This window comes from Ranitomeya variabilis, chromosome 1 (genome assembly GCF_051348905.1).
Source record: "Ranitomeya variabilis isolate aRanVar5 chromosome 1, aRanVar5.hap1, whole genome shotgun sequence".
In the NCBI taxonomy this organism is placed as follows: domain Eukaryota; kingdom Metazoa; phylum Chordata; class Amphibia; order Anura; family Dendrobatidae; genus Ranitomeya; species Ranitomeya variabilis.
The window spans coordinates 760261189-760276834 of record NC_135232.1 but is presented as its reverse complement, the minus strand read 5'-3'; the positions used below and the strand labels follow the sequence as shown (position 1 = coordinate 760276834).

Here is a 15646-nt window from a genome sequence, read left to right as displayed (position 1 = left end):
GGATTGGAAATCTATGTCTGTGACTAGTTGGGGTTGTCAGGGGGTTCATGGTGAGGTTCCTTTGATGTCAATTTCCTCCTCCCCCTCTTCTGAAATTCCTGAGTTTTTGTCAGATTTCCAGGATGTATTCGATGAGCCCAAATCCATTGATTGTGCTATTGACTTGATTCCAGGCTGTAAGTTCCCTAAGGGCCGACTTTTCAACCTGTCTGTGCCAGAACATGCCGCCATGCGGAGTTATGTTAAGGAGTCTTTGGAGAAGGGGCATATTCGGCCATCTTCTTCACCATTGGGAGCAGGTTTTTTTTTTGTTGCCAAGAAGGATGGCTCCTTGAGACCCTGTATTGATTATCGCCTCTTGAATAAGATCACGGTCAAATTCCAATACCCTTTGCCTTTGCTTTTTGATTTGTTTGCTAGGATTAAGGGGGCTAGTTGGTTTACTAAGATTGACCTTCGAGGGGCATATAATCTTGTTCGTATTAAGCAGGGTGACGAATGGAAAACTGCGTTTAATACGCCCGAAGGCCATTTTGAATACCTTGTGATGCCAGTCGGACTCTCTAATGCTCCATCTGTATTTCAGTCCTTCATGCATGATATATTTCGGAATTATCTTAATAAATTCATGATTGTATATTTGGATGATATTTTGATTTTTTCAGATGATTGGGAGTCTCATGTGAAACAAGTCAGGATGGTATTTCAGATCCTTCGTGATAATGCCTTGTTTGTGAAGGGGTCCAAGTGCCTCTTTGGAGTACAGAAGGTTTCTTTTTTGGGCTTCATTTTTTCTCCCTCATCTATAGAAATGGATCCGGTTAAGGTTCAGGCCATTCATGATTGGATCCAGCCCACATCCGTGAAGAGCCTTCAGAAATTTTTGGGCTTTGCTAATTTTTATCGCCGTTTCATTGCCAACTTCTCCAGTGTGGTTAAACCCCTGACCGATTTGACGAAGAAAGGCGCTGATGTGACAAATTGGTCCTCTGCGGCTGTTTCTGCCTTTCAGGAGCTTAAACGCCGATTTACTTCTGCCCCTGTGTTGCGTCAGCCGGATGTTTCTCTTCCTTTTCAGGTGGAGGTTGACGCTTCTGAGATTGGGGCAGGGGCCGTTTTGTCTCAGAGGAATTCTGATGGTTCCTTGATGAAACTGTGTGCCTTCTTTTCTCGAAAGTTTTCGCCTGCGGAACGCAATTATGATGTCGGCAATCGTGAGTTGTTGGCTATGAAGTGGGCATTTGAGGAGTGGCGACATTGGCTTGAGGGGGCCAAGCACCGTATTGTGGTCTTGACCGATCATAAGAATCTGATTTACCTCGAGTCTGCCAAACGGCTGAATCCTAGACAGGCCTGATGGTCCCTGTTTTTCTCCCGTTTTGATTTTGTGGTCTCGTATCTTCTGGGTTCTAAGAATGTTAAGGCTGATGCCCTATCTAGGAGCTTTTTGCCTGATTCCCCTGGGGTCCTTGAGCCAGTCGGCATTCTGAAGGAAGGGGTGATTCTTTCTGCCATCTCCCCTGATTTACGACGGGTTCTTCAGGAATTTCAGGCTGATAAACCTGACCGCTGTCCAGTGGGGAAACTGTTTGTTCCTGACAGATGGACTAGTAAAGTGATTTCTGAGGTTCATTGTTCTGTGTTGGCTGGCCATCCTGGGATATTTGGTACCAGAGATTTAGTTGGTAGGTCCTTTTGGTGGCCTTCTTTGTCACGGGATGTGCGTTCTTTTGTGCAGTCCTGTGGGACTTGTGCGCGGGCCAAGCCTTGTTGTTCCCACGCTAGTGGGTTGCTTTTGCCTTTGCCGGTCCCTGAGAGGCCTTGGACGCATATTTCTATAGATTTTATTTCAGATCTTCCGGTTTCCCAGAGGATGTCGGTTATCTGGGTGGTTTGTGACCAGTTTTCTAAGATGGTTCATTTGGTACCTTTGCCTCAATTGCCTTCCTCTTCTGATTTGGTTCCATTGTTTTTCCAGCATGTTGTTCGTTTGCATGGCATTCCGGAGAATATTGTGTCCGATAGAGGTTCCCAGTTTGTTTCTAGGTTTTGGCGGGCCTTTTGTGCTAGGCTGGGCATTGATTTGTTTTTTTCTTCCACATTTCATCCTGAGACAAATGGCCAAACCGAGCGAACTAACCAGACTTTGGAAACTTATTTGAGATGCTTTGTGTCTGCTGATCAGGATGATTGGGTGGCTTTCTTGCCATTGGCCGAGTTTGCCCTTAATAATCGGGCTAGTTCTGCTACCTTGGTTTCACCCTTCTTTTGTAATTCTGGTTTTCATCCTCATTTTTCTTCAGGGCAGGTTGAGCCTTCTGATTGTCCTGGGGTGGACTCTGTGTTTGACAGGTTGCAGCAAATTTGGGCTCATGTTGTGGACAATTTGGTGTTGTCTCAGGAGGAGGCTCAGCGTTTTGCTAACCGTCGTCAGTGTGTTGGTTCCCGGCTTCGGGTTGGGGATTTGGTCTGGTTGTCTTCCCGTCATGTTCCTATGAAGGTTTCTTCCCCTAAGTTCAAGCCTCGGTTTATTGGTCCTTATAGGATTTCTGAGATTATCAATCCTGTGTCTTTTCGTTTGGCCCTTCCAGCATCTTTTTCCATCCATAATGTTTTTCATAGATCTTTTTTGCGGAAATATGTGGTGCCCGTTGTTCCCTCTGTTGATTCTCCTGCCCCGGTGTTGATTGATGGGGAGTTGGAGTATGTGGTTGAGAAGATTTTGGATTCTCGTATTTCGAGGCGGACGCTTCAGTATCTTGTCAAATGGAAGGGTTATGGCCAGGAGGATAATTCTTGGGTTGTTGCCTCCGATGTTCATGCTGACGATTTGGTTCGTGCCTTTCATTTGGCTCGTCCTGATCGGCCTGGGGGCTCTGGTGAGGGTTCAGTGACCCCTCCTCAAGGGGGGGTACTGTTGTGAATTCTGCTCTTGGGCTCCCTCCGGTGGTTATAAGTGGTAGCGCTGCTGTCTTTGGATCGCTGCATTCATCAGGTGTGTCCACTTATTGCAATTCGGACTGGGCTATTTAGTCTTGCTTGACCCTTTAGTCAGTGCCAGTTGTCCATTGTTCCTGGAGGATTCACATCCCTGCCTGGTCTCTCCTGCTTTTCTGTTCATTTCAAAAAAGATAAGTTCTGGCTTTGTTTTTTGCAGTCCACATGCTGTGGGCTTTATTGTTCAGTTCTTTTCCATGTTTTTGTCTTGTCCAGCTTGGTCTGCATAAGGATTTGTTCAGCCAAGCTGGTATCTCTGGAGATGCAGATATACCCTCCATATCTTTAGTTAGATGTGGAGATTTTGTATTTTCTGTGGTGGATATTTTCTAGTGTTTTAATACTGACTGCATAGTACTCTGTTCTATCCTTTCTATTTAGCTAGAGTGGCCTCCTTTGCTAAATCCTGATTTCAGTCTGCGTATGTTATTTCCCTCTCCTCTCACAGTCAATATTTGTGGGGGGCTGTCTATCATTTGGGGATTTTCTCTGAGGCAAGATAGTTTTCCCTTTTCTATCTCTAGGGGTATTTAGTCCTCCGGCTGTGTCGAGATGTCTAGGGAGTGTTAGGTACATTCCACGGCTACTTCTAGTTGCCGTGTTAAGTTCAGGGTCTGCGGTCAGTACAGGTACCACCTTCTCCAGAGTACGTCTCATGCTGCTCCTAGGCCACCAGATCATAACAATAGAGTCTCCCTATTGGGGCTACATTATACTATATAGAGTCTCCCTATAGGTGTATTATACTATACTAGCTATTGAACCCGTTCTATGCCCGGATGACAAGCATTTATATTGGTATATGGTCTCCATCCTGTTATGTGCTGCTTCCATCCTGCATATCCCTCCATAATCTTGTCATGTGCTGCTACCATCTTGCTCCCCCTTCCTGTCATGTGCAGCCCCCATCCTGTGCCCCCTTCCTGTTATGTGCAGCCCCCATCCTGCATCCTCATCCTGTTTTGTGCACTCCATCCTGTCATTTGGTGCTCCCATCCTACACCCCCATGCTGTCATGTGCTACTTCCATCCTGCGCCCCCATTCTGGTATGTGCTGTCCCCATCCTGGTATGTGCTACTCCAATTCTGCACCCCCATCCTGTCATGTGGTGCTCTCATCCTGCGTCCCCATCCTGTCATGTGGTGCTCTCATCCTGCGTCCTGTTGTGAACTCTGTTTTCGGGCTCCCTCTTGTGGTCACAGGTGGTATTGTGTGAGTTTTGTTTTTGGGCTCCCCCTGGTGGCTTTGTTTGTTATCCTGCGGATCTGTGGCTGGATCAGCTGCCTCGTTATGCACTAGGGAGTTTCCTATTTAGCTCTGCTTCACCTCCACTTGTTGCCGGCTGTCGATGTATTCAGTGCTATTCTGATCTCCCCTGATTATCTTCGTTTTCAGTCTCTTCGTTTCTGTTTGATTATTTTTTGCTCATCAGTCTGCAATATGATTTCATTGTATGATGAGTTTAGTCCAGCTTGCTAATATGTGAGTTCTTGCTGCTGGTAAGCTCTGGGGTACGGAGTTGCTTCCCCCGCACCGTTAGTTGGTGCGGGGGCTCGAGCAATCTCTGCGTGGATATTTTGCTTAGGGTTTTCTATTGACCGCACAGCTCCCTTCCTATTTTCTGCTATCTAGTGTTAGCGGGCCTCATTTGCTAAATCTATTTCATCTCTGCGTTTGTGCTTTCCCCTTAACTCACCGTTAATATTTGTGGGGGGCTTTTCTATATCTTTGGGGTCATTTCTCTGAGGCAAGTAAGGACTTTACTTTCCCTCTAGGAATAGGTAGTTTCTCAGGCCGTGAAGAGACGTCTAGGATTTCCAGGTAACGTTCCACGGCTGCCTATAGTTGTTTTCGGATAGGATCAGGTTGCGGTCAATCCAGATACCACTTCCCCAAAGCTGGTCGTCGGTTTAGTTCTTAGCTAGTCAAACTTGCGATCCTTGCCACTAGGATCATAACAGTACAGCCGGCCCATAAAGTGTTAATTGCATGGCAGAAGCAGGAGAAGAGAAGCCTTGAGGAATTTTTTAATTTTTTTTTTTGCTGCCGTGTGTCTAGCTTCTCTCCTCCTGTTAATCTTGGTGTGGCTCTGAGTTCAGCTGCTGACATGGATATCCAGAGTTTGGCCTCCAGTGTAGATCATCTTGCTGCAAGGGTACAAAGTATTCAGGATTTTGTTGTTCACAGTCCTATGTCAGAGCCTAGAATACCTATTCCGGAGTTGTTTTCTGGAGATAGATCTAGGTTCCTGAATTTTAAGAACAATTGCAAATTGTTTCTTTCTTTGAAACCTCGTTCCCCTGGTGATTCCGTTCAGCAAGTTAAGATTGTTATTTCTTTCTTGCGCGGCGACCCTCAAGATTGGGCCTTCGCATTGGCGCCAGGGGATCCTGCATTGCTCAGTGTGGATGCGTTTTTTCTGGCCCTTGGATTGCTCTATGAGGAACCTAATCTTGAGAACCAGGCTGAAAAAGCTTTGTTGGCCCTCTCTCAGGGGCAAGATGAAGCAGAGGTGTATTGCCAGAAATTTCGGAAATGGTCGGTGCTTACTCAATGGAATGAGTGAGCCCTGGCTGCAAATTTCAGAAAGGGTCTTTCTGAAGCCATTAAGAATGTCATGGTGGGGTTCCCTACGCCTGCAGGTCTGAATGAGTCAATGACTCTGGCCATTCAGATTGATCGGCGTTTGCGGGAGCGCAAACCTGCGCACCATTTGGCGGTGTCTTCTGAACAGACACCTGAGTCTATGCAATGTGATAGAATTCTGACCAGAAGTGAACGGCAAAATTATAGACGGCAAAATGGGTTGTGCTTTTACTGTGGTGACTCAGCTCATGTTATCTCAGCATGCTCTAAGCGCACAAAAAAGATTGATAAATCTGTCACCATCGGTACTTTACAGCCTAAGTTCATTTTGTCTGTTACCCTGATTTGTTCCCTGTCATCTTACCCGGTTATGGCTTTTGTAGATTCAGGTGCTGCCCTGAGCCTGATGGATTTGTCATTTGCCCGGCGCTGTGGTTTTGTTTTGGAGCCTTTAAAATTCCCTATTCCACTAAGGGGTATTAATGCTACACCATTGGCTATGAATAAACCTCAGTACTGGACGCAAGTGACCATGTGCATGACTCCTGTTCATCAGGAGGTGATTCGCTTTTTTGTTCTGCATAATTTGCATCATGTTGTCGTGTTGGGTCTGCCATGGTTGCAGACTCATAATCCAGTCCTGGATTGGAAAGCAATGTCTGTGTCAAGTTGGGGTTGCCAGGGAATTCATGGCGACGCTCCTGTGGTGTCAATTGCTTCATCCACTCCTTCTGAAGTCCCTGCGTTTTTGTCGGACTACCAGGATGTATTTGATGAGCCCAAACTCAGTTCTCTACCTCCTCATAGGGATTGTGATTGTGCTATAAATTTGATTCCTGGTAGTAAGTTTCCTAAGGGACGACTTTTCAATTTGTCAGTGCCGGAGCATACTGCTATGCGGAGTTATATAAAGGAGTCTTTGGAGAAAGGACTTATTCGCCCCTCCTCCTCCCCTCTGGGTGCGGGATTCTTTTTTGTGGCTAAGAAGGATGGTTCCCTGAGACCCTGTATTGATTATTGAAAATCACGGTCAAATTTCAGTATCCTTTGCCATTGTTATCTGATCTGTTTGCTCGCATTAGGGGTTCTAGTTGGTTCACCAAGATAGATCTTTGTGGTGCGTATAACCTTGTGCGTATTAAGCAGGGTGATGAATGGAAAACTGCATTTAATACGCCCGAAGGCCATTTCGAGTACTTGGTGATGCCTTTTGGACTTTCTAACGCTCCTTCTGTCTTTCAGTCCTTCATGCACGACATCTTCCGCGAGTATCTGGATAAATTTATGATTGTGTATCTGGATGATATTCTGTTTTTTTCTGATGATTGGGAGTCCCATGTTAAGCAGGTCAGGATGGTGTTTCAGGTCCTGCGTGCCAATGCTTTATTTGTGAAGGGCTCAAAATGTCTTTTTGGAGTCCAGAAGGTTTCTTTTTTGGGTTTCATTTTTTCCCCTTCTACTATTGAGATGGACCCAGTCAAGGTTCAGGCTATTCATGACTGGACTCAGCCTACATCTGTTAAGAGTCTTCAGAAGTTCTTGGGTTTTGCTAATTTTTACCGTCACTTCATCGCTAATTTTTCTGGTGTTGTTAAGCCTTTGACGGATTTGACCAAAAAGGGTTCTGATGTTACTAATTGGTCTCCTGCGGCTGTGGAGGCCTTTCGGGAGCTGAAGCGCCGGTTTTCCTCAGCTCCGGTCTTATGTCAGCCAGATGTCTCTCTTCCTTTCCAGGTCGAGGTTGATGCTTCTGAGATTGGAGCGGGGGCTGTTTTGTCGCAGAGAAGCTCTGATGGCTCTGTGATGAAGCCATGTGCTTTCTTTTCAAGAAAGTTTTCGCCTGCCGAGCGGAATTATGATGTCGGTAATCGGGAGTTGTTGGCTATGAAGTGGGCATTTGAGGAGTGGCGACATTGGCTCGAGGGAGCTAAGCATCGTGTGGTGGTCTTGACTGATCACAAAAATCTGATTTATCTCGAGTCGGCCAAGCGGCTGAATCCTAGACAGGCTCGTTGGTCGTTGTTTTTCTCTCGTTTTGATTTTGTGGTCTCGTACCTGCCTGGTTCGAAGAATGTGAAGGCTGATGCTCTTTCTAGGAGTTTTGTGCCTGACTCTCCTGGAGATTCTGAGCCGGCTGGTATCCTCAGAGAAGGGGTGATTTTGTCTGCCATCTCCCCAAATTTGCGACGAGTGCTGCAGGAGTTTCAGGCGGATGGACCTGACCGTTGTCCACCGGAGAGACTGTTTGTCCCAGATAGATGGACCAACAGAGTTATTTCCGAGGTTCATTCTTCGGTGTTGGCAGGCCATCCTGGAATATTTGGTACCAGAGATTTGGTGGCCAGGTCCTTTTGGTGGCCTTCCTTGTCGCGGGATGTGCGTTCCTTTGTGCAGTCTTGTGGAATTTGTGCTCGGGCTAAGCCTTGCTGTTCTTGTGCCAGTGGTTTGCTGTTACCTTTGCCTGTCCTGAAGAGGCCTTGGACGCACATTTCCATGGATTTTATTTCAGATCTCCCTGTCTCTCAGAGAATGTCTGTCATCTGGGTGGTGTGTGATCGTTTTTCTAAGATGGTCCATTTGGTGCCCTTGCCTAAGTTGCCTTCCTCCTCCGAGTTGGTTCCGCTGTTTTTTCAAAATGTGGTTCGTTTGCACGGGATCCCTGAGAATATTGTTTCCGACAGAGGATCCCAGTTTGTGTCTAGATTTTGGCGGACCTTTTGTGCTAAGATGGGCATTGATTTGTCTTTTTCGTCGGCCTTCCATCCTCAGACGAATGGCCAGACCGAGCGAACTAATCAGACCTTGGAAACCTATTTGAGATGTTTTGTTTCTGCTGATCAGGACGACTGGGTGGCTTTTTTGCCATTGGCCGAATTTGCCCTTAATAATCGGGCTAGTTCTGCTACTTTGGTTTCGCCTTTTTTTTGTAATTCGGGGTTTCATCCTCGTTTTTCCTCGGGTCAGGTGGAGCCTTCTGACTGTCCTGGAGTGGATCTTGTGGTGGATAGGTTGCATCAGATTTGGGATCATGTGGTGGACAATTTGAAGCTGTCACAAGAGAAGGCTCAGCGCTTTGCCAACCGCCGTCGCTGTGTGGGTCCCCGACTTCACGTTGGGGACTTGGTGTGGTTGTCTTCTCGCTTTGTTCCTATGAAGGTCTCCTCTCCCAAGTTCAAGCCTCGGTTTATCGGTCCTGATAAGATTTTGGAAGTCCTTAACCCTGTGTCATTTCGTTTGGACCTCCCAGCATCGTTTGCTATTCATAATGTGTTCCATCGGTCGTTGTTGCGGAGGTATGTGGTGCCTGTGGTTCCTTCGGTTGAGCCTCCTGCCCCTGTGCTGGTTGATGGAGAATTGGAATACGTGGTGGAGAAGATCTTGGATTCTCGTATTTCTAGACGGAGGCTTCAGTATTTGGTTAAGTGGAAGGGCTATGGTCAGGAGGATAATTCCTGGGTTGTCGCCTCTGATGTTCATGCGACTGATTTGGTTCGTGCCTTCCATGTGGCTCACCCTGATCGCCCTGGGGGTTTTTGATGAGGGTTCGGTGACCCCTCCTCAAGGGGGGGGTACTGTTGTGAACTCTGTTTTCGGGCTCCCTCTTGTGGTCACAGGTGGTATTGTGTGAGTTTTGTTTTTGGGCTCCCCCTGGTGGCTTTGTTTGTTATCCTGCAGATCTGTGGCTGGATCAACTGCCTCGTTATGCACTAGGGAGTTTCCTATTTAGCGCTGCTTCACCTCCACTTGTTGCCGGCTGTCGATGTATTCAGTGCTATTCTGATCTCCCCTGATTATCTTCGTTTTCAGTCTCTTCTGGAGAAGCTAAGTTTCTGTTTGATTATTTTTTGCTCATCAGTCTGCAATATGATTTCAGTGTATGATGAGTTTAGTCCAGCTTGCTAATATGTGAGTTCTTGCTGCTGGTAAGCTCTGGGGTACGGAGTTGCTTCCCCCGCACCGTTAGTTGGTGCGGGGGCTCGAGCAATCTCTGCGTGGATATTTTGCTTAGGGTTTTCTATTGACCGCACAGCTCCCTTCCTATTTTCTGCTATCTAGTGTTAGCGGGCCTCATTTGCTAAATCTATTTCATCTCTGCGTTTGTGCTTTCCCCTTAACTCACCGTTAATATTTGTGGGGGGCTTTTCTATGTCTTTGGGGTCATTTCTCTGAGGCAAGTAAGGACTTTACTTTCCCTCTAGGAATAGGTAGTTTCTCAGGCCGTGAAGAGACGTCTAGGATTTCCAGGTAACGTTCCACGGCTGCCTATAGTTGTTTTCGGATAGGATCAGGTTGCGGTCAATCCAGATACCACTTCCCCAAAGCTGGTCGTCGTTTTAGTTCTTAGCTAGTCAAACTTGCGATCCTTGCCACTAGGATCATAACAGCGTCCCCATCCTGTCTTGTGGTGCTCTCATCCTGCTTCCCCATCCTGTCATGTGGTGCTCCCATCCTGCACCCCCAAGCTGTCATGTGCTGCTCCCATCCTGCGCCCCCATTCTGGTATGTGCTGCCCCCATCCTGGTATGTGCTACTCCAATTCTGCGCCCCCATCCTGTCATGTGGTACTGTCATCCTGCGTCCCCATCCTGTCATGTGGTGCTCTCATCCTGCACCCCCATACTGTCATGTGGTGCTCCCATCCTGCACCCCCATGCTATCATGTGCTGCTCCCATCCTGGGCCCCCATTCTGTAATGTGCTGCTCCCATCCTGTGCCCCCACTCTGTTATATGCTGCTCTCATCCTGCACCCCCTTCCTGTCATGTGCAGCCCCCATCCTGCGCCCTCATCCTGTTTTGTGCGCCTCCATCTTGTCATGTGCTACTCTCTTCCTGTGCCCTCATCCTGTCATGTGCTCCCATCCTGCGCCCCAATCCTGTCATGTGCTCCCATCCTGTGCCCCCATCCTGTCATGTGGTGCTGCCATCCTACACCCCATGCTGTCATGTGCTGCTCCCATCCTGCGCCCCCATTCTGGTATGTGCTGCCCCCATCCTGGTATTTGCTACTCCAATTCTGCGCTCCCATCCTGTCATGTGGTACTCTCATCCTGCGTCCCCATCCTGTCATGCTGCTCCCATCCTTCGCCCCAATCCTGTCATGTGGTGATCCCATCCTGCGCCCCCATCCTTGTATGTGGTGCTCCCATCCTGTATCCCCATGCTGCCATGTGCTGCTCCCGTCCTGCACCCCCATTCTGGAATGTGCTGCCCCCATCCTGGTATGTGCTACTCCAATTCTGCGCCCCCATCCTGTCATGTGGTGCTCTCATCCTGTGTCCCCATCCTGTCATGCTGTTCCCATACTGCGACCCATTCTGTCATGTGCTGCTCCCATCCTGCGCCCCCATTCTGTAATGTGCTGCTCCCATCCTGCGCCCCCTTTCTGTTATATGCTGCTCCCATCCTGCGCCCCCTTCCTGTCATGTGCAGCCCCCATCCAGCACCCTCATCCTGTTTTGTGCAACTCCATTTTGTCATGTGCTACTCTCTTCCTGTGCCCTCATCCTGTCATGTGCTCCCATCCTGCGCCCCAATCCTGTCATGTGCTCCCATCCTGTGCCCCCATCCTGTCATGTGGTGCTGCCATCCTACACCCCATGCTGTCATGTGCTGCTCCCATCCTGCGCCCCCATTCTGGTATGTGCTGCCCCCATCCTGGTATGTGCTACTCCAATTCTGCGCTCCCATCCTGTCATGTGGTACTCTCATCCTGCGTCCCCATCCTGTCATGCTGCTCCCATCCTTCGCCCCAATCCTGTCATGTGGTGATCCCATCCTGCGCCCCCATCCTTTCATGTGGTGCTCCCATCCTGTATCCCCATGCTGCCATGTGCTGCTCCCATCCTGCACCCCCATTCTGGAATGTGCTGCCCCCATCCTGGTATGTGCTACTCCAATTCTGCGCCCCCATCCTGTCATGTGGTGCTCTTATCCTGTGTCCCCATCCTGTCATGCTGTTCCCATACTGCGACCCATTCTGTCATGTGCTGCTCCCATCCTGCGCCCCCATTCTGTAATGTGCTGCTCCCATCCTGCGCCCCCTTTCTGTTATATGCTGCTCCCATCCTGCGCCCCCTTCCTGTCATGTGCAGCCCCCATCCTGCACCCTCATCCTGTTTTGTGCGACTCCATCTTGTCATGTGCTACTCTCTTCCTGTGCCCTCATCCTGTCATGTGCTCCCATCCTGCGCCCCAATCCTGTCATGTGCTCCCATCCTGCGTCCCAATCCAGTCATGTGGTGCCCCCATCCTGCGCCCCATCCTGTAATGTGGTGCTCCCATCCTGCACCCCCATGCTGTCATGTGCTGCTCCCATCCTGCGCCCCCATTCTGATATGTGCTGCCCCCATCCTGGTATGTGCTACTCCAATTCTGCGCCCCCATCCTGTCATGTGGTGCTCTCATCCTGGGTCCCCATCCTGTCATGTGGTGCTCTCATCCTGCGCCCCCATTCTATCATGTGCTGCTTCCATCATGTCATGTGCTGCTCCCATCCTGCATCCCCATTCTGTCATGTGGTGCTCCCATCCTGCGTCCCCATTCTGTCATGTGCTGCTCCCATCCTGCGTCCCCATTCTGTCATGTGCTGCACCCATTCTGTGCCTCCATTCTGTCATGTGCTGCTCCCATCCTGAGCCCCCATTCTGTCATGTGCAGTAAAAAGTCACTGGCTTGCTGCGATGACGTATTTTATATATAGATTCAGTAGAAAGTGGCTGGATTGCTCCTCTGACGTATTTTATATATAGATTCAGTATGAAAATGGCGCCGGAAAGCGCGGACTGCGCAGGTGCCGATTCCGGCACCACAACTCTCCTAGGCCACAATCCTCATCCCTGATGAGTAACTTACAAAATGGCGCCTGAAGTGCGCTATATGCATGCGCCATCTCCGACGGAGGATTCATGTCCCGGCCTCCAGCACAAAGAGGCCCTGCGGCAATAACGTATAGGTAAGTTGTTGTACCGGAGATCGCGGTATGTGTTCAGTGCTTACGCATACCGTGATCTCCTGGGTCACAATCCTCATCCCCGGATGCGTGACTCTGCGGGGTCCAGACTGCACAAGTCTATAAAGACTTCCGACAGAGTGACACTCCTAGCATTATATTACACTGGTCAACAGCATTTTTGGTGCCAAAGATATTTCATCGAATTTAGGGTATTTTTGGGGTGCTGATTCTGAATATGTCATCAGTTTTGCCAGATTGGCTCAAGTTTTTGAGATTTTTGGTATCTTATTTATAGCACTTGTTGGTAAATGCGACGCATCATCTCATTAATTTCTTTGGATTAGTACTTGAACTGAGCAGTTCTCAATATAGTTTTGTGTTAATTAGTGTTCTAAAAGTTTGTTCATAGCTTGATTTTTGCACTAACTTTATGTTGTTGTCTGTTTTCCAGTGAAAAGCATGAACTCATCAAGAAGAAGTTGTCTTAACGATCCAGACTCATTCTGTTACATTTCTGGTGAATACACACTGCCAAAACATAGAAGAAACATAACAGACTTCGTAAAAAAAGTGTATTTTGCCTATTTTGGGGTTATGCTTGGGGACCAAGACAAGTTTTGGGCACCACACATAGTGTGCAAAGCATGTATCGAATTATTACGAAAATGGAGCAAAGGACAAAGAAAAAGCTTCAAATTTGGTGTTCCAATGGTGTGGAGAGAGCCAAAAAATCATCATGATGACTGTTATTTCTGTGCAGTGCAAGTGCAAGGATTCAATAAGCATAAGAAACGAAAATGGGAGTAACATGGAATCTGCAAGAAGGCCTGTCCCTCATTGTGAAGATGTGCCTGTACCTGTGTTTACCATAAATAACAGTCATCATGATGATTTTTTGGCTCTCTCCACACCATTGGAACACCAAATTTGAAGCTTTTTCTTTGTCCTTTGCTCCATTTTCGTAATAATTCGATACATGCTTTGCACACTATGTGTGGTGCCCAAAACTTGTCTTGGTCCCCAAGCATAACCCCAAAATAGGCAAAATACCCTTTTTTTTAAGAAGTCTGTTATGTTTCTTCTATGTTTTGGCAGTGTGTATTCACCACAAATGTAACAGAATGAGTCTGGATCGTTAAGACAACTTCTTCTTGATGAGTTCATGCTTTTCACTGGAAAACAGACAACAACATAAAGTTAGTGCAAAAATCAAGCTATGAACAAACTTTTAGAACACTAATTAACACAAAACTATATTGAGAACTGCTCAGTTCAAGTACTAATCCAAAGAAATTAATGAGATGATGCGTCGCATTTACCAACAAGTGCTATAAATAAGATACCAAAAATGTCAAAAACTTGAGCCAATCTGGCAAAACTGATAGCATATTCAGAATCAGCACCCCAAAAATACCCCAAATTCATTAAAATATTTTGGACACCAGAAAAAAATTTTTTTTTTGTTGACCTGTGTTATAGATAGAGTCTCCATATGCGGGGGTGCATTATACTATATAGAGTCTCCCTATGGGGGTGTATTATATAGTATAGAGTCTGCCTATAGGGAATGCATTATACCATAGAGTCTGCCTATGGGGGTTACATTATACTGTAGAGTCTGCCTATGGGGGTACATTATACTATATTGAGTTTCCCTATGGGGGATGCATTATACAATATAAAATCTAGGAAACTAGAAAAAATTGGAGTCTGGCTCAACAGAACTGGATTTTCCTTTTCTTTTTATTTTTCAAAAGAAAATATGGTGCATACAAAAGAAAAGTTTACATGGTCGACATGACCCAGTTGACGCGTTTCGACTGCACTAGGCAGTCTAACTTATGACTCACGATTCCAATTTTTTCTATTTTCCTTGATGTGAGGCCAGGGCGAGCCCGGTGTCTGAGCCTCAGGTGGATGAGAATAGAGCAATTGGGTGAGCTGGAATCAAGTTTTTACAATTAATATAACATCTGCCTATGGGGGTGCATTATACAATATAAAGTATCCCTATGGGGGTGCATTATACAATATAGAGTCTCCCTATGGGGGGTGCATTATACAATGTAGAGTCTGCCTATGGGGAGTGCATTATAGAATATAAAGTCTGTGTCATGCCGTTCTGTCTGTTTCTGGTTTTCGGCATGACAATGCATATGTTTGCTTTAACCCTTTACTCTTTTCCCCCTAATTTGAGCTGGGATACTGTTGGCTGTTACCTGGATGGAGCCTTCTCAGTTCCCTGCTCTGCTGTGCAGCCGTACATGGTGGTTAGGTCTTTTCTGTTGTAGGACCATCCACATGTGCGGTCCCTGGTTGCCTTTGTAGAAGCTGTCCGTGGGTTGTGAGGTCATTTGCAGCTGGTGCATGACTTTCCACGTGGGTCAGTGCTTGCAGTCTCAGTCAGGTGCCCTGAGCCTCAGATCCTGCACTGATTGTGCTGTAATGGTTTCTGTTTGTGCTTAGGGCATGCGCGGCCACACCTCCCCTGCTTTTATCAGGGTTAGGGTGTGTACTTGAAATGTTGTCCCCAGCCAATTGCTGAGGGGCAGCTGCTATATAAAGTTCCCCTTCCCTATGGGCGGGGCCTGAGCTACTCACAAAGCTCCTGAACTTTGCTATGTGTGTTTCTGTTCTTGCACCTCTCCTGTCTATGTTTTGGTACCAAAGTCCTTGCCTTGATTCCTGTTTTGTCCTGTTCTGGCGCCTGTCCTGGAGGCGGTATATCCAGGCCCGAATCCTTGATCCTGAACATGTCCTGTACCTTAACCTGTCTGAACTGTGTCTGCTGTGATTATGTTCCTGGAATCCCTCTGCATATGGAGCCTCACTCCCAATTACTTTGAGCCTCTTGAAACCGGTGTTTCTGCTGAGCATCTACTTTGTGCTTTGACTAACATGCGGTGTTAACCCCGTCTGACTCATGTCCAGTATGGCGGTGCTTGCACCATCACGTTTGAGTTCCTTCCTAGGTCCGATGCTTGGAGCCTGACGACCGCAGTCTGGAACCTGATGACCGCTGCCTTGAGCTTGGAGCCTGATGACTGGTGGTGCCTGTAGGTCATGTCGGATGTCCGGAACCGAACGACTCCTGTCTGATGTCTGCCGG

General features: G+C 47.5%; 1 long non-coding RNA gene across 1 annotated transcript in view; it reads right to left on the bottom strand.

Moving 5' to 3' along the window:
• LOC143766037 (uncharacterized) overlaps positions 1 to 15194 on the bottom strand; it is a 111024-nt gene extending 95830 nt beyond the window's left edge. The window contains exon 1 of the long non-coding RNA XR_013213508.1: positions 14757 to 15194. This is a non-coding gene — a long non-coding RNA (uncharacterized LOC143766037). The remainder of the gene's footprint in view (positions 1 to 14756) is intronic.
• Positions 15195 to 15646: the final 452 nt, after the last annotated feature.